General features: G+C 43.7%; 1 protein-coding gene across 13 annotated transcripts in view; it reads right to left on the bottom strand.

Annotated features, from left to right (window-relative positions):
* The window catches only part of LOC106565700 (forkhead box protein P4), a 221,404-nt gene extending 199,967 nt beyond the window's left edge, over nucleotides 1–21,437 (bottom strand). For 4 of the 13 annotated variants that reach the window (XM_045691711.1, XM_045691707.1, XM_045691710.1 and 1 more), the window contains exon 1: nucleotides 20,859–21,434. The gene's annotated coding sequence lies outside the window, so the exon portion shown is untranslated. Of the gene's footprint in view, nucleotides 1–20,858 lie in introns of all 13 variants that reach the window. The other 9 variants (XM_045691706.1, XM_045691705.1, XM_045691704.1 and 6 more) reach the window with 5 other exon arrangements.
* Between the last annotated feature and the right edge of the window lie 3,780 nt (nucleotides 21,438–25,217).

Below are 25,217 nucleotides of genomic sequence, written 5' to 3' on the forward strand. Positions count from 1 at the left end.
AGAAAAGAGAGGGGAGGGGAGGAGAGAGAGTAAGAGAAAAGAGAGGGGAGGGGAGGGAGTAAGAGAAAAGAGAGGGGAGAAAAAAAGGGACAGAGGGGAAAGAGAGAGAGAACCAGGCGGAATGAGAGAGATGGAGAGAGAACGGACCTGGTGTAGAGAGAAAGAAACAATGTGATAAAGGCACAGGGAGAGAGGATAGGTAAAAAAGAATGACAGAGGAAGATAGGGAGCGAGGGTAAAGGGAAAGATGGATAGAGAGAGGGAGAGAGAGTGGGCTAGGTTTGAGAACATTGAGGGTTTAAACACACACACGCACACACACACCCCGGGTGACAGCCTTGAGTAGGCCTGACAGACTAAACATGTACGTCTGGAGCTAAAACCAGAGCTACTGTTTCTACAGAGACACAATCTCTCCATCTCTCCCTTCCTCTCTCGTCGACTGTCTTTTCACTCGCATCCTTGACCAAGTCTGTCCATGTTCTACTCCTAACATTTAAACACAGCTTTATCATGTCCTACTCCTAACATTTAAACACAGCTTTATTATGTCCTACTCCTAACATTTAAACACAGCTTTATCATGTCCTACTCCTAACATTTAAACACAGCTTTATCATGTCCTACTCCTAACATTCAAATACAGCTCTATCATGTCCTACTCCTAACATTTAAATACAGCTTTATCATGTCCTACTCCTAACATTTAAACACAGCTTTATCATGTCCTACTCCTAACATTTAAATACAGCTTTATCATGTCCTACTCCTAACATTTAAATACAGCTTTATCATGTCCTACTCCTAACATTTAAACACAGCTTTATCATGTCCTACTCCTAACATTTAAATACAGCTTTATCATGTCCTACTCCTAACATTTAAACACAGCTTTATCATGTCCTACTCCTAACATTTAAATACAGCTCTATCATGTCCTACTCCTAACATTTAAATATAGCTTTATCATGTCCTACTCCTAACATTTAAAAACAGCTTTATCATGTCCTACTCCTAACATTTAAACACAGCTTTATATTGTCCTACTCCTAACATTTAAATACAGCTTTATCATGTCCTACTCCTAACATTTAAACACAGCTTCATCATATCCTACTCCTAACATTTAAACACAGTTTTATCATGTCCTACTCCTAACATTTAAACACAGCTTTATCATGTCCTACTCCTAACATTTAAATACAGCTTTATCATGTCCTACTCCTAACATTTAAACACAGCTTTATCATGTCCTACTCCTAACATTTAAATACAGCTTTATCATGTCCTACTCCTAACATTTAAATATAGCTTTATCATGTCCTACTCCTAACATTTAAAAACAGCTTTATCATGTCCTACTCCTAACATTTAAACACAGCTTTATATTGTCCTACTCCTAACATTTAAATACAGCTTTATCATGTCCTACTCCTAACATTTAAACACAGCTTCATCATATCCTACTCCTAACATTTAAACACAGTTTTATCATGTCCTACTCCTAACATTTAAACACAGCTTTATCATGTCCTACTCCTAACATTTAAACACAGCTTTATCATGTGCTACTCCTAACATTTAAACACAGCTTTATCATGTCCTACTCCTAACATTTAAACACAGCTTTATCGTGTCCTACTCCTAACATTTAAATACAGCTTTATCATGCCCTACTCCTAACATTTAAACACAGCTTTATCATGTCCTACTCCTAACATTTAAATACAGCTTTATCGTGCCCTAATGCTAACATTTAAACACAGCTTTATCATGTCCTACTCCTAACATTTAAACACAGCTTTATCGTGTCCTACTCCTAACATTTAAACACAGCTTTATCGTGTCCTACTCCTAACATTTAAATACAGCTTTATCATGCCCTAATCCTAACATTTAAACACAGCTTTATCATGTCCTACTCCTAACATTTAAACACAGCTTTATCATGTCCTACTCCTAACATTTAAATACAGCTTTATCATGTCCTACTCCTAACATTTAAATACAGCTTTATCATGTCCTACTCCTAACATTTAAACACAGCTTTATCGTGTCCTACTCCTAACATTTAAATACAGCTTTATCATGTCCTGCTCCTAACATTTAAACACAGCTTTATCATGTCCTACTCCTAACATTTAAATACAGCTTTATCATGTCCAACTCCTAACATTTAAAAACAGCTTAATCATGTCCTACTCCTAACATTTAAACACAGCTTTATCATGTCCTATTCCTAACATTTAAACACAGCTTTATCATGTCCTACTCCTAACATTTAAACACAGCTTTATCATGTCCTACTCCTAACATTTAAACACAGCTTTATCGTGTCCTACTCCTGACATTTAAATACAGCTTTATCATGCCCTAATGCTAACATTTAAACACAGCTTTATCATGTCCTACTCCTAACATTTAAACACAGCTTTATCATGTCCTACTCCTAACATTTAAATACAGCTTTATCATGTCCTACTCCTAACATTTAAATACAGCTATATCATGTTCTACTCCTAACATTTAAACACAGCTTTATCATGTCCTACTCCTAACATTTAAACACAGCTTTATCATGTCCTACTCCTAACATTTAAATACAGCTTTATCATGTCCTACTCCTAACATTTAAACACAGCTTTATCATGCCCTACTCCTAACATTTAAATACAGCTTTATCATGTCCTACTCCTAACATTTAAACACAGCTTTATCATGTCCTACTCCTAACATTTAAATACAGCTTTATCATGTCCTACTCCTAACATTTAAATACAGCTTTATCATGCCCTACTCCTAACATTTAAACACAGCTTTATCATGTCCTACTCCTAACATTTAAACACTACATCGGAGTGTTTCTGTATGCTTGTTTCTCCCTCAGCTGTGGTGGTGAAGCCAATGAGATAAAAAATCACACACACATCCCTTATCTCATGTCATCTCAGAAGAGAAAAAGCAAACTGGATAGAGAGAATGAGACAAAGAGAGAAAGAGAGAGAGGTAGTCCACTCAGCACTCCCATCAGTGGAGTATAAGTCTCTGTGCGTCAGGCTGCAGCTGGCCTCTCCAGCCTCTCCAGTAGCCAGCAGAGCAGAACAGATATACTGCCCTCCACACATCTGTCCATCCAACACTCCTCAGGGAGGGAGAGAGAGTGAGGGGGGTAACTGAAAGTAAGGATGAGAGGGACATGGAGAGAAAAAGATGAGAGAAAAATGGAAAGCCAAGAAGAAAAAGAGAGAAATAGTTGCAGAGAGGATGAGATAGGAGAGAGAGTGAGGGTGGGAGGGCGAGGAAGCTAGAGAGAGAGAGAGAGAGAAGGAGAGAGATGCAGAGAGAGAATGTTAGTTGGAAAATCACTGTGATTGGGTAATGAATTGAATGATTGGAGCTTGGCTGATTAAGTTGCAGAGGATGCCCGTTCTCCATCAACCAATCAACACGTTCCCTCATCATCCAATCAACACGCTTGGTTGGCCCTGTAGCAGTTACCTCATGGCGTTTTTTTCCTTCATTCTGTCTTTCCTCCCTCCCTCACTACATGTCATCCTGTCTTCAGCATAGCCGCAGTAGTCTTACTCAGTGGGAGAGAGAATTCTCAAAGCCACAATTACCGCAAAGAACTATCAATTTCCCCTTCAATTAACCCTGTGGGGAGAAAGGGAGAGAGGAATGGAGGGGGAAGAAGAGAGATTCAAATTTGAGACACAGCATTGTACCTCCTCGGTCCCCCTGGGGGTGCAGTAATAAATGAGGGGCCGAGGCGGAGGAGAGGGGAGAGAGGGTGAAGGGGAAGTGTAACACATCCTCAGTGGTGAACTTGACCCCAGTGCTGGGGGTCAAAGTGGTTACGGTAGAACCAGAGCCCCATCCCCATTACAGCTGAATACAGGCCGGCACAGGCAGCTAACGCTAATGCCCACTATATGCTAATAAAGAAGATGGTGGGAGGAGTCTCAAACCACAGCCCAGAGCTGCTGAAAGTGCTCTTCCCTGGGAGATGGAGAGAGGGAATAGGGGGAGAAGGAGAGAAGGAGAAAAGGAGAGCAGGGGGTAAAAAAGATAGAAGGAGAAAGAGTTGGGGAAAATGAGAGAAAGGGGGAGAGGACAATGGATAGACAGAAAAGGGGAAGGAGAGGAGGAGAGGAGGAGAGGAGGAGAGGAGGAGAGGAGGAGAGGAGGAGAGGAAAGAGGAAAGGTCTGTTTTTATGAGAGGGAGGGATGAAGGGGGTGTGGTTGTTCAGCCGAGCCTTGGCTAACAGCGCTCACCCCGGAACGACAGGGCATGTCTGCACCTCCCCCTCCCCTCTCCCCCTCTCTCCCCCTCTCTAAGCTGAGCTCCCTGGGGAGGGATCCCAAACCAAAACCAGCCTTCAGCAAAGTTCTGCAGGCAAACTTTCACAAAGCCCCCGAATGCTTGCCTGTCTGCCTGCCCGCCTGGCGACAGAGATGCATGCCAGGGTTTCAACGCAGCCCTCCCTCCCTCCCTCCATCTCCCCCTCCTCTTCTACTGCCCTCTACTTTCAGAAGCTTATGGGCTGTTTGCTGCTGACCTTTCAGATGAAGGGAAACAAGCGGAACCCAGAAACTGCCAATGAGTGATACAGGTTGCATACAGGCTTGTCGACCTTCGCTAAGCTAGCGTATGCAGTCCTGCCGTCGACGGGAGAGAGCACGGGCATTGTCCCGCTTGTTTTGCCAAGAGTCAATGGCTGCTTTTCAACTGGGTAATAAATGTTGCTAGTCCTTGAAGAAGAAAAATCATTTGTGTTTTCTCCATTACTTACTGATTGTAAATACTTCAAAAGAAAAACCTCACATAGGAAAAAAATATGAGAGAGAAAGAAAAAAATATGAAAAAGGACAGATGGAGAAAAAGGAAATCTGAATCTGTTTAACAGTCATAATGTCGTTTTCATCCAAAGATTTCAAAAGGATTTTTCCCTTTGTGTTTCGTTTCACCTGGGAGCACTATTCTTCAATTCATCCAATGAATGTGCAGGCTAACTAACAGAACACACTATTCAAACATCATATTAAAGTGTCTCTCAATAGATGCATTTAAGTCTACTTCATCAATGCATACATTTGGCCACATATTTCATTAAATTGAAAAACACTGAAAACATGCTTGTCACTGAGTTGTGAACCAAATGCAATTATTTAAGCATAAAAGGCCAGTGCTCAAGCTTTTTAAATGTAATTTCTATACCTAAGGAAGGTCAAATGTTTTATTGCGTCCAATTTACATACCGCGGACACTTCTTCTCTAATCTCTTCAGTACTGATGGACATGGATGTGTTAAATAGAGTAATAATTCAACAGCTTTTTTAATGGATGTGTTAAATAGAGTAATAATTCAACAGCTTTTTGATTTGGATGAATTTTTTTCATCACATTCACCAAGCATTTCAGACATTTAACCTTAGGGCAAGAATACATTCTAAACATTGATAAAAAAAATTGCATCATCATATGTATGGACACAACTTCTAAGAAAAGCTGTTAATGAAGAAGTATCGATCGTCCTTGCATTATAAAGCCTTGTCATTTGAATGAACTGGAGTAGGATAGAATATGTCTACTAAAATGTGTCTTAATAAGAATAAATCCTGCACATTAATTCAGATGACAGTTCCCTTTTAATGAAGGGCTTGAATGTACAGTATGTTGAGAGCAGAGAGGAGAGGAGAGGAGAGCAGAGAGGATGGTTAATTTGAGAAGGCAGCCGTGTCTTTACCTCCCGTGCCAGAGAGAGAGAGGGGGGAGAGAGAGTGAGAGTGAGAGAGAGAGAGAGAGAGAGAGAGAGAGAGAGAGAGAGAGAGAGAGAGAGAGAGAGAGAGAGAGAGAGAGAGAGAGAGAGAGGGGAGGAAAGGTTTGTGAATGTCTGAGAGGAGAGAAAGGAAAAAAGCGCCGTGTTAAGAGGAAGAGAAGAGGGGACGAGGAGAAGAGGCCACTACAGAGCGACTACGTTTGAGCTCTGACAGAGAAAAGAGCACTTAGACTGCTCGCAAAAACCGTGCACTGAAACGAAGAGAACCTCGATAGTACACACAGAATGTGTGTGTGTGTGTGTGTGTGTGTGTCACAAGAGCAGCCTTGTGAGTGACAGAGAAGCACATATGTACAGACATGTCTGTCTGACAACTGACGAAGGGAAAGAAAGGGGGATGAGAAAAGAAAAACGATTAAATTAGAGAGAAGAAGGAACTGGACGTGTGGCTAGATACCGTGCCACCGTGGAAGACATTCTGTAGAAAAATAAAACCCTGTCCTCTTTCCCTTTCCTCTCCTTTTCATCCTCAATCTACCAATACTGCTATCTTTCAACGCCGTATAGCATATAACCACAATTATGAGTCTGACAGTCTTAACAGAAAATGTCATTGTTGTTTTTAAACTCACTGTTTTCAGAGTTTTCACCGTACCATGCAGTGAGTGTATTTTAGAGGTGGGTGAGGTGTTTTGTAGAAATACTCTTTCCCCTCTACAATCTGTTTTAGATTCATTGTTAGAAATGACCAGATTGCATTTTCTGTATTATTTTTCTACAAAAACCAAAGCCAAACTATTTCTGAGTGTTATTTGGAACACTGCTTATATAAGATCAATACTAAATTGCAGATTTAGGATCACCCATACAGGGGTAAAAAAACACTTTTAGATAGTACTGCTTATTTCATCTTCCTTCTTCTCCTAATCACTCCTCTAGCTTCTCCTTTTTCCACCCTTCGTTCTTTTCTCTACTCTGTGTCACCCCTGACCAGTGGTCTCAGCCGGCTTCAGACTGCCGTGGTTTCAAAGTCCAGCGCCACAAAACACTCTTTCTCTTGTCTTTGTCTTTTTAAAGAGTGTATAACACACTGTGTGATGGAGAGAGAGAGGAGTCCTGGACAGCAGAGGTAATCTGACAGCATTAGGCTGCTTTTTTCCCCCGGAAAGAAGGGATGGGAGAGGAGAGGAAGAAAGAGCGGAGAAAGAGAGGAGGCCGAGTTTAAATCCCTCTACAAATGTCAGACAGCGAACAGTGACCGGGGGGCACAGGAACACACCTGGGGCATACACATATAAAGATACACACAAAACGGATCACACACACACCTGCCATATCGCACTGGACCACCACAGACCGGCAAAGACTTCTCCTCTTTCTGAGGAGGGAGGGATGTGTGTGGAAGGAGGGAGAGGGGATTACACAATTATTCAGATAACAGCTGGGGATAATTTAGTGGCAGATGTCCCTCGGTCAACAATGTCTGCCCCACCGCGCAGACACACGGGTTACAATGCTAGTCGAACACAGCCCGAGAGCAAAAGCCAGTCATAATCGATGGATACAAGCACTCCGTGTAACCTGCTCGCGTATCCAAACACACTAATCACCAACGGCAACAGAGAACTCATGCAAACACAAACACACAATGTTCTGAGATTTGCTTTACAAAAATACTATTTTTTTCTTTCTCTTTTTTTGTGGATGACTAGTTTAAGGATGAAAAATCTATTTCATGATAATATGATTTGGTGTATATGTTTTTTAAAAAGATGATAGATTCTTGAAAGATAATTTGAATACACATATTTGTATCTAAAAAGTCCATGGCAGGACAAATGTGAATAGTCATCATTGGGAGAGGGGCAACCTGTATCTCCTTCCTTTACCTGAGGAATTCTGTCTGAGGGGAACAACATGACTGACAGGTAACTGTGGTTTCACACACACACACACACACACACACACACACACACACACACACACACACACACACACACACACACACACACACACACACGATCCCGCTGCATCCTTCCTTAAGCCCCTGTCTCTGTGTCTCTGTGTGATCTAAAGAGTCTCGTAGCTGCCGTGCTATTCTCCTATCTGTTTCTCTCTGCTATTCTCCTATCTGTTTCTCTCTGCTATTCTCCTATCTGTTTCTCTCTGCTATTCTCCTATCTGTTTCTCTCTGCTATTCTCCTATCTGTTTCTCTCTGCTATTCTCCTATCTGTTTCTCTCTGCTATTCTCCTATCTGTTTCTCTCTGCTATTCTCCTATCTGTTTCTCTCTGCTATTCTCCTATCTGTTTCTCTCTGCTATTCTCCTATCTGTTTCTCTCTGCTATTCTCCTATCTGTTTCTCTCTGCTATTCTCCTATCTGTTTCTCTCTGCTATTCTCCTATCTGTTTCTCTCTGCTATTCTCCTATCTGTTTCTCTCTGCTATTCTCCTATCTGTTTCTCTCTGCTATTCTCCTATCTGTTTCTCTCTGCTATTCTCCTATCTGTTTCTCTCTGCTATTCTCCTATCTGTTTCTCTCTGCTATTCTCCTATCTGTTTCTCTCTGCTATTCTCCTATCTGTTTCTCTCCTTCTCCCTCCCTCTCCACTGCTTTGAAAGGGCACACACAGGGATTCAGAGTCCTCACTCCCTATTGGGCAAAGCCACTTCACCTAGAGAACTACAGAGAGAGCGAGAAAGAGAGCGAGTGAGAGGACCTTTGAGTCTCATAACCTTATAATACTCTCAAACATTTCATGACAAATAAAGTGAAAAACACAAAAAAAATACATTTTAAAAAGATACATATTTTTCCCAAAATCATCAAGACAACATCCTTTTTTTTCCTCTCCAAATGTCACGAGTGAAAAAGAGTCAGCGAAGTCAGTTAATGCCATATGAATACATAAGCAAGGGGATGGATGGAGGGAGGGAAGGAGGGAAGGAGGGAGAAAGGAAAGGAAGGGTAGCTGTCAATCCGTCATCCCTAGCAGCACATTGTGATTTGGGTTAACACCGGTTAACAGATCTCTGTCTGTGGGTATATATCTAGCGCACTGCCCGCCGCAGCCTTTTTCTCATGCTAATAGTTGAAGTGGTCATCATGTCCCCCCCATCACTAATACCATAAAGGAGCAGCGTTTGCCAGCCTCTCAGCAGCGTTAGCCTGCGTTAGCCAGCAGCACCCCCATATTTTACGGATTAGTCAACATAATGAGATGCATTTATACGCTTGTTACTTATGTGGTCAACGGGTAGGAGGGAATGGGACTGGGTTCTGGAGAAGTTTTAGTTCGTTCCTATGGGGGTTTCCTTCATACCTCTTTACAATATAACATGCACACACATAACCAAGGAGACAAACTGAACACCATATACAACTATTGAACACAAACAAATGAAACACACAGTAATTTGCAAACTTTCCTATACTTTAAAACCTCAAAACCAAAACACAGCTTTGTGATGGGGGGGCGCAAGCTTCAGCATCATCAAACACAAATCTATGCTAAACCACTGAAGACACTCGTTTAGTGACAGCGTTTTCCTGCCGCTGGGGAACGTTCAGGGCTGAGTGGGAATCTGTGTCTGCTCCTCCTCCTGCATAAACCCTCCCGGAGTGGGAATCTGTGTCTGCTCCTCCTCCTGCAGAAACCCTCCTGGAGTGGGAATCTGTGTCTGCTCCTCCTCCTGCATAAACCCTCCCGGAGTGGGAATCTGTGTCTGCTCCTCCTCCTGCATAAACCCTCCCGGAGTGGGAATCTGTGTCTGCTCCTCCTCCTGCATAAACCCTCCCGGAGTGGGAATCTGTGTCTGCTCCTCCTCCTGCATAAACCCTCCCGGAGTGGGAATCTGTGTCTGCTCCTCCTCCTGCATAAACCCTCCCGGAGTGGGAATCTGTGTCTGCTCCTCCTCCTGCATAAACCCTCCCGGAGTGGGAATCTGTGTCTGCTCCTCCTCCTGCAGAAACCCTCCTGGAGTGGGAATCTGTGTCTGCTCCACCTCCTGCATAAACCCTCCCGGAGTGGGAATCTGTGTCTGCTCCTCCTCCTGCATAAACCCTCCCGGAGTGGGAATCTGTGTCTGCTCCACCTCCTGCATAAACCCTCCCGGAGTGGGAATCTGTGTCTGCTCCTCCTCCTGCAGAAACCCTCCCGGAGTGGGAATCTGTGTCTGCTCCTCCTCCTGCAGAAACCCTCCCGGAGTGGGAATCTGTGTCTGCTCCACCTCCTGCATAAACCCTCCCGGAGTGGGAATCTGTGTCTGCTCCTCCTCCTGCAGAAACCCTCCCGGAGTGGGAATCTCTCTCGCCGTGCTTCAGCGGCTCCAGAGCTGGCCAGGCGGATTTCAGCGCGGCTGCCGTGGAACGCTCCTCTACAAGGGTTTATGCAGAGTTAAAGTTGCGTTCAGGGCCGTGCAGCTGTCCCCCATGCATCACTATAACCCTTTAATGAACGCATTAAAAACAGTGGCAGAAAGTTTAGTCCCATTGTTGTTTGGAACCAGGCTTTGCTGTGATCTGTTCCATCGGCAGCTGTTTGATTGACAGGTGGGCTGTCAGGCTGGCAAAGAGGGATGAAATACACCAACGGCTCTCTTATGACACCCTTACGAAGGGTCATAGGGGGAGGAGGAGACAGGTTGTGAATGGGGGAGACAGATGAGACAGGTTCTGAGGGTGAGGGGTGGAGGGGTGGAGGGGGAGACAGAGGGTGGGGGGGAGGATATGGACTGAAGGATAATCCATAACACAAATACAGCTGTCAGACGGAATGCAAAGCCAGCCCAGTAATCAGTCTGGCTGGCCAGACCTATTTATGAGGATTCCATACCACACAAACACACACGCACACCACACACACACACACATTCTGTCATATGAACAAATCACCAACACACCATCTCTCCCCCAAACTTTCTCCCATGCACACAACCCCCCCCTCGTGCCCTATTTCTCTACTTCCACAGTCTGTCCATCCATGTCAAATCTCTAAGGTGTCCAAGATGAGTGAACATCATAGTCAGCAGACTGCCAGCTAGCTCCCTCCCCACCCAGACACAAACAGGCCGTGCTGAGGTTCTACAGGTTTATTGCCATAGTGCTTCCTCGTCACAGATTATTGGACCTGTCTCATCTTACTAAAACTCTACATCCACCTTTTTCCTGTTCCAGTTTCAGTTCCAGTCATCTCCCTCTCTAGCTCACTGCCCCAACCCTACCCCTTCCCCAAGCCTACACCCTGGTCCTGCTCACTGCCCCAACCCTACCCCTTCCCCAAGCCTACACCCTGGTCCTGCTCACTGCCCCAACCCTACCCCTTCCCCAAGCCTACACCCTGGTCCTGCTCACTGCCCCAACCCTACCCCTTCCCCAAGCCTACACCCTGGTCCTGCTCACTGCTCACTGCCCCAACCCTACCGCTTCCCCAAGCCTTCACCAGCCCTGGTCCTGCTCACTGCTCCAGACCCATCTTCAGCCAAAGGTCCAAGCCCGGGCCATTCCCATTTTTCCTCTCTCTCTGGGTCCCCCCATCACTCTTGCCATCTCCAGTCTCTCCAGTAATGGGTCATAAAGCTGGCCTGTGGCTGCCAAGCTCTCTCAAGAGACACTGATCTAATGCTTCCACACACATAATGACCCACGCCTGCCTGCCTGCTACACACATACTGTCATTTCCGTCCTATTCTCTCTCTCTTTCGGTCTCTTCCTCCCTCTATGTCTCTCTCCCATTCCCCAGGCCCATAGGAAACGGTCACTTCCTCTCTCTGTGCTGCAGGGTCCCTCCCTCCCACATCCATCAGCTCTTAACAGACTCACATTATGACTCTCTCTATCAAGCTCTCCATGTTCTCTCTCCCTCTCTCCTTCTATGTTCTCTCTCTCTCTCTCTCCTTCTATGTTCTCTCCCACTCTCCTTCTATGTTCTCTCTCCCACTCTCCTTCCATGTTCTCTCTCCCTCTCTCCTTCTATGTTCTCTCTCCCTCTCTCCTTCTATGTTCTCTCTCCCACTCTCCTTCCATGTTCTCTCTCCCTCTCTCCTTCTATGTTATCTCTCCCTCTCTCCTTCCATGTTCTCTCTCCCTCTGTCCTTCTATGTTCTCTCTCCCTCTCTCCTTCTATGTTCTCTCTCCCACTCTCCTTCTATGTTCTCTCTCCCTCTCTCCTTCTATGTTCTCTCTCCTTCTATGTTCTCTCTCCCACTCTCCTTCTATGTTCTCTCTCCCACTCTCCTTCCATGTTCTCTCTCCCTCTGTCCTTCTATGTTCTCTCCCACTCTCCTTCTATGTTCTCTCTCCCACTCTCCTTCTATGTTCTCTCTCCCACTCTCCTTCTATGTTCTCTCTCTCTCCTTCTATGTTCTCTCTCTCTCCTTCTATGTTCTCTCCCACTCTCCTTCTATGTTCTCTCTCCCACTCTCCTTCCATGTTCTCTCTCCCACTCTCCTTCTATGTTCTCTCTCCCACTCTCCTTCTATGTTCTCTCTCCCACTCTCCTTCTATGTTCTCTCTCTCTCCTTCTATGTTCTCTCTCCCACTCTCCTTCTATGTTCTCTCCCACTCTCCTTCTATGTTCTCTCTCCCACTCTCCTTCTATGTTCTCTCTCCCTCTCTCCTTCTATGTTCTCTCTCCCTCTCTCCTTCTATGTTCTCTCTCCCACTCTCCTTCTATGTTCTCTCTCCCTCTCTCCTTCTATGTTCTCTCTCCCTCTCTCCTTCTATGTTCTCTCTCCCACTCTCCTTCTATGTTCTCTCTCCCACTCTCCTTCTATGTTCTCTCTCCCTCTCTCCTTCTATGTTCTCTCTCCCTCTCTCCTTCTATGTTCTCTCTCCCACTCTCCTTCTATGTTCTCTCTCCCACTCTCCTTTTATGTTCTCTCTCCCACTCTCCTTCTATGTTCTCTCTTCCTCTCTCCTTATATGTTCTCTCTCCCACTCTCCTTTTATGTTCTCTCTCCCTCTCTCATTCTATGTTCTCTCTCCCTCTCTCCTTCTATGTTCTCTCTCCCACTCTCCTTTTATGTTCTCTCTCCCACTCTCCTTCTATGTTCTCTCTCCCACTCTCCTTCTATGTTCTCTCTCCCACTCTCCTTCTATGTTCTCTCTCCCACTCTCCTTTTATGTTCTCTCTCCCTCTCTCATTCTATGTTCTCTCTTCCTCTCTCCTATGTTCTCTCTCCCACTCTCCTTCTATGTTCTCTCTCTCTCTCTCCTTCTATGTTCTCTCTCTCTCTCCTTCTATGTTCTCTCTCCCTCTCTCCTTCTATGTTCTCTCTCTCTCTCCTATGTTCTCTCTCTCTCTCTCTCATTCTATGTTCTCTCTCTCTCTCTCCTTCTATGTTCTCTCTTCCTCTTTCCTTCTACGTTCTCTCTCTCATTCTACGTTCTCTCTTCCTCTCTCCTTCTATGTTCTCTCTCCCTCTCTCCTTCTATGTTCTCTCTCTCTCTCCTTCTATGTTCTCTCTCTCTCTCCTTCTATGTTCTCTCTCCCTCTCTCCTTCTATGTTCTCTCTCCCTCTCTCCTTCTATGTTCTCTCTCTCTCTCCTTCTATGTTCTCTCTCCCACTCTCCTATGTTCTCTCTCTCTCTCTCCTTCTATGTTCTCTCTTCCTCTCTCCTTCTATGTTCTCTCTCCCTCTCTCCTTCTATGTTCTCTCTCTCTCCTATGTTCTCTCTCTCTCTCATTCTATGTTCTCTCTCTCTCCTTCTATGTTCTCTCTTCCTCTCTCCTTCTACGTTCTCTCTCTCATTCTACGTTCTCTCTTCCTCTCTCCTTCTATGTTCTCTCTCCCTCTCTCCTTCTATGTTCTCTCCCTCTCTCCTTCTATGTTCTCTCTCTCTCTCCTTCTATGTTCTCTCTTCCTCTCTCCTTCTATGTTCTCTCTCCCTCTCTCCTTCTATGTTCTCTCTCTCTCCTTCTATGTTCTCTCCCTCTCTCCTTCTATGTTCTCTCTCTCTCTCCTATGTTCTCTCTCTCTCTCTCTCATTCTATGTTCTCTCTCTCCCACTCTCCTTCTATGTTCTCTCTTCCTCTCTCCTTCTACGTTCTCTCTCTCATTCTACGTTCTCTCTTCCTCTCTCCTTCTATGTTCTCTCTCCCTCTCTCCTTCTATGTTCTCTCTCTCTCTCCTTCTATGTTCTCTCTCCCACTCTCCTTCTATGTTCTCTCTCTCTCTCTCCTTCTATGTTCTCTCTCTCTCCTTCTATGTTCTCTCTTCCTCTCTCATTCTATGTTCTCTCTTCCTCTCTCCTTCTATGTTCTCTCTTCCTCTCTCCTTCTATGTTCTCTCTCCCTCTCTCCTTCTATGTTCTCTCTCCCACTCTCCTTCCATGTTCTCTCTCCCTCTCTCCTTCCATGTTCTCTCTCCCTCTCTCCTTCTATGTTCTCTCTCCCTCTCTCCTTCTATGTTCTCTCTCCCTCTCTCCTTCTATGTTCTCTCTCCCTCTCTCCTTCCATGTTCTCTCCTCCTCTCTCCTTATATGTTCTCTCTCCTTCTATGTTCTCTCTCCCTTTCTCCTTCCATGTTCTCTCTCCCTCTCTCCTTCTATGTTCTCGCTCCCTCTCTCCTTCTATGTTCTCTCCTTCTCTCTTTGTCTCTCTTCTACACTCAGACTTCTGTGCATCACCATAAAATCTGCCCATGGCAACACGACTCTTCTCTCTCCCCTTTTCTCTCTTCATTCTCCCACTTTCTTCGGACTAGTGATGCTGTCTCAGTCTGATTCTGCTGGCTTTACTTTCCCCAACCCACGGGTCAGCATTTGGCACACACACACACACACACACACACACACACACACACACACACACACACACACACACACACACACACACACACACACACACACACACACACACACACACACACACACACACACACACACACACACACACACACACACGCACACGCACATGCACAGAGAAATATTCAGGCCTCCCGTTCTTCCCAATAACAGGTTCAATTAGAACCACATGTGTAATCATGGTTCAGACTAAGGTAATGTGGCGGGGGCTCAACACTCACATCAATCACCTCACTGATGACCACAGCCAGCGAAACACTACGCTCTCATCACCAGCTAGCTACCTCCACACACAAAACAAACTATCAAACTTCAACCTTTCAATTCCTAATAGAATATTTGTATTTTTTTTTATGAAAACATAGCACATTGTCTTCACTTTTAGGCTAGCTCCCAAAAAACAACCAGCGTATCAGCCATGAACTGGAGACGCAACCATTTCATTTGTTCCACAGAATCTGTTTTAATGGAAGTGCCGTGATGGATGCAAATATCTGGATATCCACTGGGTCAAATCCTACACATATCTGTCATGTATCGCTGGCTTTACACCTCTCTTCAAAAACACTTTGTAGCAGCAGATAAGCCACTCAACCAATGGCAGGAGAGGTTTCATGTACATGGGGATAGAGAGTGTGATGGACAGAGCGAGTCCAGAAAAAAGTGTTCAGTATTAGCAACTCTCGGGACATTAAAAACTTCACACACACTACTGTCCATCTCACTTGACTAGAGCCAATATGAATTTAGAATGGCACTCTCTCACACTCACACAAAGACACTCACAGGTGGGTACTCAAGGTAAGAACACTTATAGTAGGTTTATGGACCACCATAATAATGTTGCTGTGCATTAAGCCCAACATAGGTTTTGAAGCGGTGAGATGATTCATATTATAGTAAAACAGTCAACACAGTTGTATAATTTGATAGTATAGTTAAGTAGTCACATATTAGTGTGTTTACTGTCCGCCTTCTGACGATCTGGAACATGTTCTAGTCACACCCAGGCTCTGACATACGCCCTGTTAAAACCCTGAATACAGCCCCCCCCCCCACACCCAGGCTCTGACATACGCCCTGTTAAAACCCTGAATACAGCCCCCCCCACACCCAGGCTCTGACATACGCCCTGTTAAAACCCTGAATACAGCCCCCCCCCACACCCAGGCTCTGACATACGCCCTGCTAAAACCCTGAATACAGCCCCCCCCCCACACCCAGCCTCTGACATACGCCCTGTTAAAACCCTGAATACAGCCCCCCCACACCCAGGCTCTGACATACGCCCTGTTAAAACCCTGAATACAGCCCCCCCCACACCCAGGCTCTGACATACGCCCTGTTAAAACCCTGAATACAGCCCCCCCACACCCAGGCTCTGACATACGCCCTGTTAAAACCCTGAATACAGCCCCCCCACACCCAGGCTCTGACATACGCCCTGTTAAAACCCTGAATACAGCCCCCCCCACACCCAGGCTCTGACATACGCCCTGTTAAAACCCTGAATACAGCCCCCCCCCACACCCAGGCTCTGACATACGCCCTGTTAAAACCCTGAATACAGCCCCCCCACACCCAGCCTCTGACATACGCCCTGTTAAAACCCTGAATACAGCCCCCCCCACACCCAGGCTCTGACATACGCCCTGTTAAAACCCTGAATACAGCCCCCCCACACCCAGGCTCTGACATACGCCCTGTTAAAACCCTGAATACAGCCCCCCCACACCCAGGCTCTGACATACGCCCTGTTAAAACCCTGAATACAGCCCCCCCCCACACCCAGGCTCTGACATACGCCCTGTTAAAACCCTGAATACAGCCCCCCCACACCCAGGCTCTGACATACGCCCTGTTAAAACCCTGACTACAGCCCCCCCCCTCACACCCAGGCTCACATACGCCCTGTTAAAACCCTGAATACAGCCCCCCCCACACCCAGGCTCTGACATACGCCCTGTTAAAACCCTGAATACAGCCCCCCCCCACACCCAGGCTCACATACGCCCTGTTAAAACCCTGAATACAGCCCCCCGCCCCCCCCACACCCAGGCTCTGACATACGCCCTGTTAAAACCCTGAATACAGCTCCCCCCCACACCCACACCCAGGCTCTGACATACGCCCTGTTAAAACCCTGACTACAGCCCCCCCCCCACACACACACACATGCTTTGCCTAACTACAACCAAAACATGTTCAAACACATAAACATTGTCTATCTGTTCCACCCTGATAGTGTCATCTAATCACTATTACTGGTGTGTTCTGTTTCACTAAATCACAACTGAAACTACAGATACCGCTCAGCTTTCCTTTTACTAAATACACCATGATAGAAAGTACAAAAACATTTTACACACTACACAGATATAAGAAATATATTCTTCACCACACAGAAAATTCTGCAATATCAGGAACTCAACAAATCAGAAAAGAAAATGTGTGAGAAAAAGATGGCCAGGACAAATTCAACAACAGGACATGAAAAACCGTCAGCTGCAGAGGATAATCATTTTTAAAAAGTGTCTGATTCTACCGTCTGCAGCTGGACACACACACACACACACACACACAACAGCAGACAGAGCGGCAAGAGAGTCAGCCTTTTTCTGACACCTAGCTTCCTGACTGTGTCCACTTCATTTCCAAATCACTTCTTTCGCCTCTCAAATACCCTCTCTTTTCTTTCATTATATTCTTTCTTTTTCTCCAAATGTTCATTTTCTCAAACTGCTTTTCTCACATATTCTTTATTATTATACTCTTCTTATCTAAAATATTCTTATTTTTCGTAGAGAGCAAATAGATAGAAAAGTAATAAAGTACTTTTAGTACATCTAATTTCCTAATAATTACTATGCAACTACCATCTTAAATAGAGTGGAAAATGTCCCCCTCTCCTTTTCTCCCATGTATGCTGAGAGTAGAGACCTTCCCTGCTGCAGTCTCTCTCAGCCCAATAGCAGGTACTGTATGACTCTCTGAGCTGAGGTGCTTCAGTAATGATAATAGAGTCATTCAGCAGACACTTTTATCTCAAGCCACTTCAAATCATGTCATATCTTCAGTATATGTGGCCCATGCAGGAATAAAACCGCAACTCTGGAATTACAATCATTAAGCTCCAACCAACCAGGTTCTCCTCAGTCTTAAAGACTGGTGTGGATCTCTACACCACAGAACACACAGAACACACTGCGGAGAGAACTGCATGCTCTCCCTCACCATCAACTCTAAAGCTTTCCCAAAGAAACACTCAGTTCAGTTGACTTTTCTCAACACTTTGGTTATGAGCAGAGTCAAATAAAAGTAGAATAGCACAAAAAAATAGAATAACACAATCAGAAAGATGAAATTAGGTCAATTCAATTCAAATACAATCTGGACATAGCTAAAGGAGGTGAACTGCTTTTAGTAAAATCTAAAACGTTTTAAAATACCCTTTTTAAAAAGTGCCTGGTGTTAATTAATTAGTGGGCCTAATAATAGGCCTATTACACTTGTTTATTCAGTTGGAAATTCCCTTCAATTTCTTATATTCTTAAGGAATAAAAACTGGAAAATGATTTTATAAATAACCCTTTAATCTGGTCAGAGAAGAAAATCAGACCAGGTGTGTTTGTGAACAATTAAAAGACAACTTGAACGGCAATCCTGAAGTTATACGGGTGTGAATATATTTTATGCCACCACACATACCACCAACCAAATCCATGTTTTCCTGCCTGGCAGGGGAGTTATTACACGGCTATAAAATGTGAAATACAGCTCTTTCATTCCAGCTAAATATTCTATTAAACCTCCATCAGTGGTGCAATTAAAACGGTGTCACCGTCGCGTTGCGGAAATGCCACCGGTGGCACGCTCAGCCTCGGAGCGAAGGACAGGGGGACAGGAGCCACAAAACAACAGGGGACAAGGAGAGAGGGAGGGAGGGAGAGAGCGAGGCAGGGGAACACACTAAATAAAATTAATTATGCCAAATGCGCCCCAGCGTCCATCAATCAAGAGGAAATAACGGCCATGTCAGCGCGCGCCCATATGATCTGCCTTTTTCTTTTTAATGTCAGACAGACCGACAGCACCGCGCTGCAACCAACAGCAATTAATTGTCATTTCATTTCTCCCTCCATCCCTCCATCATGCGGGACATCACTCCGTCTGACATGCGGGACTGTCCCAGCTGAAGGCTGATATTTAGTCTACAGCGCTCAGGGACGGTGATTTAGGGAGATTTATGGGTGTGCTCAAATTTACAAAATCAACCGCAACAAGGTATGGCTTTGGTGTCTGACAACTTCTAGGCCTACATAGCCTTGTTTGAGACAGTGAAATTATTTTAAAATGAATTATAAGTTTATTGATTTAGTAGAAAGCAGATTGGAAATTATTGAAATTATTTTGTAGGAAATAATAAAACAAAGAAAAAATGGCATAATAGGATATGATGAATGAATTAATATTAGTGAACAAATCCCTAAACGCTGCACTCTCAAATGTCTCCTCACAAAAGCTCACCTTAAAAGTTTAAAATGAGTAGGCTATTTGTTCTTGTGCATGCGACGCGTCCGACTATTCTGTTGATTTGGCCTACAGCACCCGTTTGCCTCATTTTCAACACACGTATACCTTTTTATAATTTGTGGATAACATTTTTATTCATATTCCCAATAGGTCTACATTTAATATGCGTCAGTTGCTAAATATAGATTTTCATAAATAAATATAATAAAGATTGTGAGAATGTTTGTCTATACTTTGTCTTTGGAGTTATAGGCTACAATTATTCCTACCTAGAAACAAAATGAAGAAGTTACGCTAATAACGCTAATAACGCTAATAACGGAATCTTTTCTGCTTTTCATGCATTTGGCTTTTATATCTGATGTCAAATTATTCCGACTGTCGGTATAGCCGATTCTGATATATAGATTATGCATGATTAATAACCGATAATTATCAACGTGTTAAATTATTCCTATGCACTTCATGCCAACTTTGATTTTGAAGCACAATTTCACGTAGGCCTATCACCAGCAGTAGGTCTATAACCTATTGTTTGATAAACGGAACCAATAACAATAACCTGCTGTTTCAGTAGCCTTCTATTATATTTGATCCAATTGTGATTAAAATAAGAGGGACGCTATCATAAAGACCAACTGTTCATAGGCTACCATCCAAGTCAGGAAATTACAAGCCCAAAAGCTGCAGACAAAACAGTTTATAAGAGGACTGATAAACTATTTGATTTAAAAGTTTGACCGTGAAAACTAAATATTTAAGCAAATATTTACATTTAGGCCTATTAGTCTTATTGTGTAAATTAAATCTAAAATAACCAAAAGGCCTAATATTAGGCTAAATGCGGGCCCTTAATATACATGTTAATTCAAATTCAACGATCTGAGCTCGATTAAGGCCTCATTCGGTGTGTGGTGAACGGGCATTCAATGATCAGAAGGAATTCAAAACGATGGCCGAATGGGTGTGTAAAATTAACACCAGTTATTGGAGGGGCGTTTATAATCAGTTATTTCCAATTGACTCTTTTGGCGTTCGGGCGGCTGAGCACCTCCGTGCATTTGTTACTTTCAGCCAAATTCACTCCGGGTATCTTTGCATCTTTGTCTGAAAAGTTTTGTTGTTTAATGAGCGAGCGTTTGTGAACCTGACACCTTCCATAAGCCGCGAGGCAGCACGCTGCCGCTGCCCCTCCAGTCTACAACTCTTAGGCTATTTCATACCTAAAGTAAAGAAATAAAAAGCAATTCACTAATAAAGTATAACGGATTTCATATTAAAACTGCAATATGTTATTTTGATAGCACGTGTTTATCTAGGGGAGAGGCCGCGAGAAAATCGCTCGTGGGTCCTTGCCATTTTCAACGAACTTTTTCTATTGTAGATCATGAAAAACGGCTTCATAGTGTATGGTCTGAAGAGTGGCTGATCAACCGTTTCATGTGGTGACTCTATAGTGGATGCCAGCCTTGCTGAAACTAACATTAGACAATAATAGCCTAGTCACTAACCTAGCTTAATCGATATTTGGTTGTTATTGGTACATAAGACTTATGTTGAAAACAATGACAGCCGTAAACAAGTCCAATTGTTGCAGTGTTCTGACTCAATAACACGCGCGCACACTTTCACTATTGGAGAAACACACGCAGAGAAAGAGAGAGAGAGAGAGAGAGAGAGAGAGAGAGAGAAGAGAGGAAAAGTACACGGAAGAAGTATATGTAGATAAGTGTATCAACCTGTTCTTGAATTCTGAAGAAGTCAACTTTCACACCAGTGGTTGGACCATGTGGACAGCCCCGTTTCAGCTCGGCGCAACACCACCCGGCGAGTCCACTCTCGGCGACAAAGACGCAAACCAAACAGAACTAAAACTGATCAGTCTTGGGATCTAAGATTGGTATCGCAGGACCATTACGTTCAACTACAACCGTGTTCGTTATAATTAGTCCGTCCTTGCTTCCTTTCTTTCCCTTTTGTTGTGCGTCCTCTCTCTCTCGGAGTGGGCACTGTAGTGAAGTCAGAACAATACTAGACTAGCTAGTTTCACTAACTCACACACAGGCTGCATGCGCAGCCCTCCGGGAAGTTGATGGAGAGAAAGCACGGAGCTTTTCGGGCTGTTCGTGGCCTCCCCTTACTCTGTTTTGATCCTGCTATCTCGCTGTTATTCAGATCCTAACCCCTCCACAAGTCCCAATGACGATACTCGATTCAGTTTTTGGCATCCCGTCTGTCGCTCGCTCGTTCGCTGGTAAATCAGTGATGAATTACTCGGGTTGTGTGTTGGTTGAGGATATGTTGGGGGACAGTTTGCTCTCTACCGTAATGCCTCTAAAATAGGTGCGCGATCACATCTCGCCGTGACTCACTAGCGGCGGAGCATAATGAGAAAACACTGCACATGAAGGCAGCCAGTGCGAGGTGCCAGACTGCCATGTATAAGTGCGTGTGCGCGTGCGTGCGTGTGAGCGCCTGGTGAAGGCACTGATCTTTTGACCTCTCTGCATCGCTGCTGAGTTTGTCTATTGTGGAGCCAAGCAGCAACAGATGTTCCTCTATACAGAGAGAAACCTTGGAAACTGTTAACAACAAAGTATTCTCTAAACAACAACGCCGTTATTTTATTTTATTTGTATAGTAGGAAGATATTTTGATAGAGTTACATAAGATTAATGAGCTATTCAATATTTGTAAACCAAGTTTGACTTGACTCCTCCTGAACTATTTCCTAGTTTAGTGCTTTCATTTGCTAATTGACATAATCTGGGTCAAGAAAAAATGTCAGGAAGACAGACTCAGGAGATGTTTAAAGAGTGACTGCCCCTAAAAACCAACAAATCTCTTTGAAAACGGTCTATGTGGTATCGATATGAGTCCGAAAAAAATGTATTTTAGTGTCAAAATCGACTACAAAGTGTAAATAGAACATTTTTGGTCATAAAGTCAGTCTTGTCAAAATTCAATGTTTGGAACCTGAGTGTGTCAATGGGTAAATGAAGGTTGGGTTTGGACTAGAATTATGTCAACAATTCATGCCCCCCCTTTTGCCGATTAACTGGTGTTTTCTGGGAAAAGACTGGGCGAATTTGCTTTGCATGGGTGGGTGGAGACCTCTCCTTAGGAGGACCAATGGAATGGTCGAAAATGAGCAAACCCCACACACCCGGGGCACCGGGTCGCGCAAAACGAACTCGCCCACTGAAACTTCTTCCCAGACAAGACCTGTGATTAGTACTTGCCCTGGCTCGGGAAATAGCTACCAGTGAAAATAGGCTTCCATGAAGTTGTTCAACAATCTTGGGCAGATGGCTAGGATATGGATTACATCTGACTAGTTTTGTTCATAGCTTTCTAGGGCTCCCGAGTAGCGCAGTGGTCTATGGCACAGCATCTCAATGCTAGAGGTGTCACTACAGACCCTGGTTTGAATCCAGGCTGTATCCCAACCGGCCGTGAATGGGAGTCCCATAGGGTGGTGCACAATTGGCCCAGCGTCGTCTGGGTTTGGGTTAGGTCGGTATAGGCCGTCATTGTAAATAAGAACTTGTTCTTAACTGATTATACTAGTTAAATAAAGTTTGATTATTTATTTATACACTGGATTCTTAACATAGCTTATTCTAATATACTGTATCTACTACTGTACACCACATATTTATTTATACACTGGATTCTTAACATAGCTTATTCTAATATAGTGTATCTACTATACACCACATATTTATTTATACACTGGATTCTTAACATAGCTTACTCTAATATACTGTATCTACTGCTGTACAAATCATTCTTAGCTGATCTTGTTTAAATTCTCCCGGTGTACATATACTGTAGATTGCATTTGATTACTAGCTGCTGTCAGCTTAGCTAAACATGAAGACATCAAAACTTTGAAATAACACATATGGAATCATGTAGTAACCAATAAAGTGTTATACAATTCGAAATATTCTTCAAAGTAGCCACCCTTTGCCTTGATGACAGTTTTGCACACTCTTTGCATTCTCTCAACCAGCTTCACCTGAAATGCTTTTCCAACAGTCTTGAAGGAGTTCCCACATATGATGAGCACTTGTTGGCTGTTTTTCCTTCACTCTGCAGTCCAACTGATCCCAAACCATCTCAATTGGGTTGAGGTTGGTTGATTGTGGAGGTCAGGTCATCCAAAAACTCTAATTTGGACTCATCAGAGCAAAGGACAGATTAACACCGGTGTAATGTCCATTGCTCGTGTTTCTTGGCCCAAGCAAGTCTCTTCTTATTATTGGTGTCCTTTAGTAGTGGTTTCTTTACAGCAATTCGACCATGATGGCCTGATTCACGCAGTCTCCTCTGAACAGTTGATGTTGAGATGTTTCTCTTACTTGAACTCTGCGAAGCATTTATTTGGGCTGCAATTTCTGAGGTGCGGTTAACTCTAATGAAGTTATCCTCTGCAGCAGAGGTAACTCTGGGTCTTCCTTTCCTGTGGCGGTCCTCAAGAAAGCCAGTTTCATCAGAGCGCTTGATGGTTTTTGTGACTGCACTTGAAGAAACGTTCAAAGTTCTTGACATTTTCCAGATTGACTAACCTTCATGTCTTAAAGTAATGATGGACTGTTGTTTCTCTTTGCTTATTTGAGCTGTACTTGCCATAATATGGACTTGGTCTTTTACCAAATAGGGCTCTCTTCTGTATACCACCCCTACGTTGTCACAACACAAATGATTGGCTCAAAAGCATTAAGAAGGATAGAAATTCCACAAATTAACTTTTAACATGGCACACCTGTTAATTGAAATGCATTCCAGGTGACTACCTCATGAAGCTGGTTAAGAGCATGCCAAGAGTGTGCAAAGCTGTCATCAAGGCAAAGGGTGGCTACTTAGATGAATCTCAAATATAACATATATTTTGATTTGATTAACACTTTTTTGGTTACTACATGACTCCATATGTGTTATTTCATAGTTTGGATGTTTTTACAATTATTCTACAAAGTAGAAAATAGTAAAAATAAAGAAAAACAGTTGAATGAGTAGGTGTGTGCAAACGTTTGACTGGTACTGTATGTTCACATTCAAGTGTCTGTTTGAAAAATAAAAAGCGGATGTATTGTTTATTCTGTTTCATAAGTGGCAGGCAGGCTATACCCAAATAGCTGCAGAATTGATGTTAAACTACAACTCAATGATCAAGCTTTTGCATGCAGAACGTCACTTTGGGAACCTAATGCTGAGGTACAAGAGGTCGATAGAGGCTCAACATTATTATCAGGGTAGAGAAGGTTATGCGGTGTGAGTGTATTTGATTGATTTATATATTTGATAATTACAATTCCAAATATGTTTAAATACACTGAGTTTACCAAACATTAGGAACACCTTCCTAATATGGAGTTTTTGCCCTCAGAACAGCCTCAATTCGTCAGGGCATGAACTCTACAAGGTGTTGAAAGCGTTCCACAGGGATGCTGGCCCATTTTGACTCCAATGCTTCCCACAATTGTGTCAAGTTGGCTGGATGTCCTTAATGTTCTTAATGTTTTGTATACTCAGTGTACATTTATATTGTATAATTATAATGCACATTTTCTGTATGGTTTTATAGCAAAGTTACCTTAGCTTACCTTTCTGTCACTACACTAACGTTACTGCTCTTGTTGTTGTTATTGAATGGCAAAGAAGCAATAAGTCATAAGAAGAGCTTAGAATAATATCTGTCTCGCTATAAACCTGATTGTGTTTTCACTCTAAGCTTTTAACATGAGAGAATGCTGGCAGTCCGTCAGGCGTCCCCTTGACAATGGGCCACGACTGCCCTAAATCATAACGCCTTCATTAGCTAGATCAATACCGCCAAAGAGGTGGTTGGGGGGGCCTGAAGTGATCAGTACAGTGGCCTTATTCTCACAGACCGACTACACCTCACAGAACCCCCCCCCCAACACACACACACCATACACCCCCTGCCCCACCTCCCTAACACAGACACACACACACACACACTAAGAAGTTCTGCCAAAAACACTTTGTTCTGATCACAGCCATAAATATGCTGTGGATTGATCAGTCCTAATTGGAGTGACTGAAGGGTAATGACAGATACATTTTTC

This window comes from Salmo salar, chromosome ssa12 (assembly GCF_905237065.1).
Source record: "Salmo salar chromosome ssa12, Ssal_v3.1, whole genome shotgun sequence".
NCBI classification, from domain to species: domain Eukaryota; kingdom Metazoa; phylum Chordata; class Actinopteri; order Salmoniformes; family Salmonidae; genus Salmo; species Salmo salar.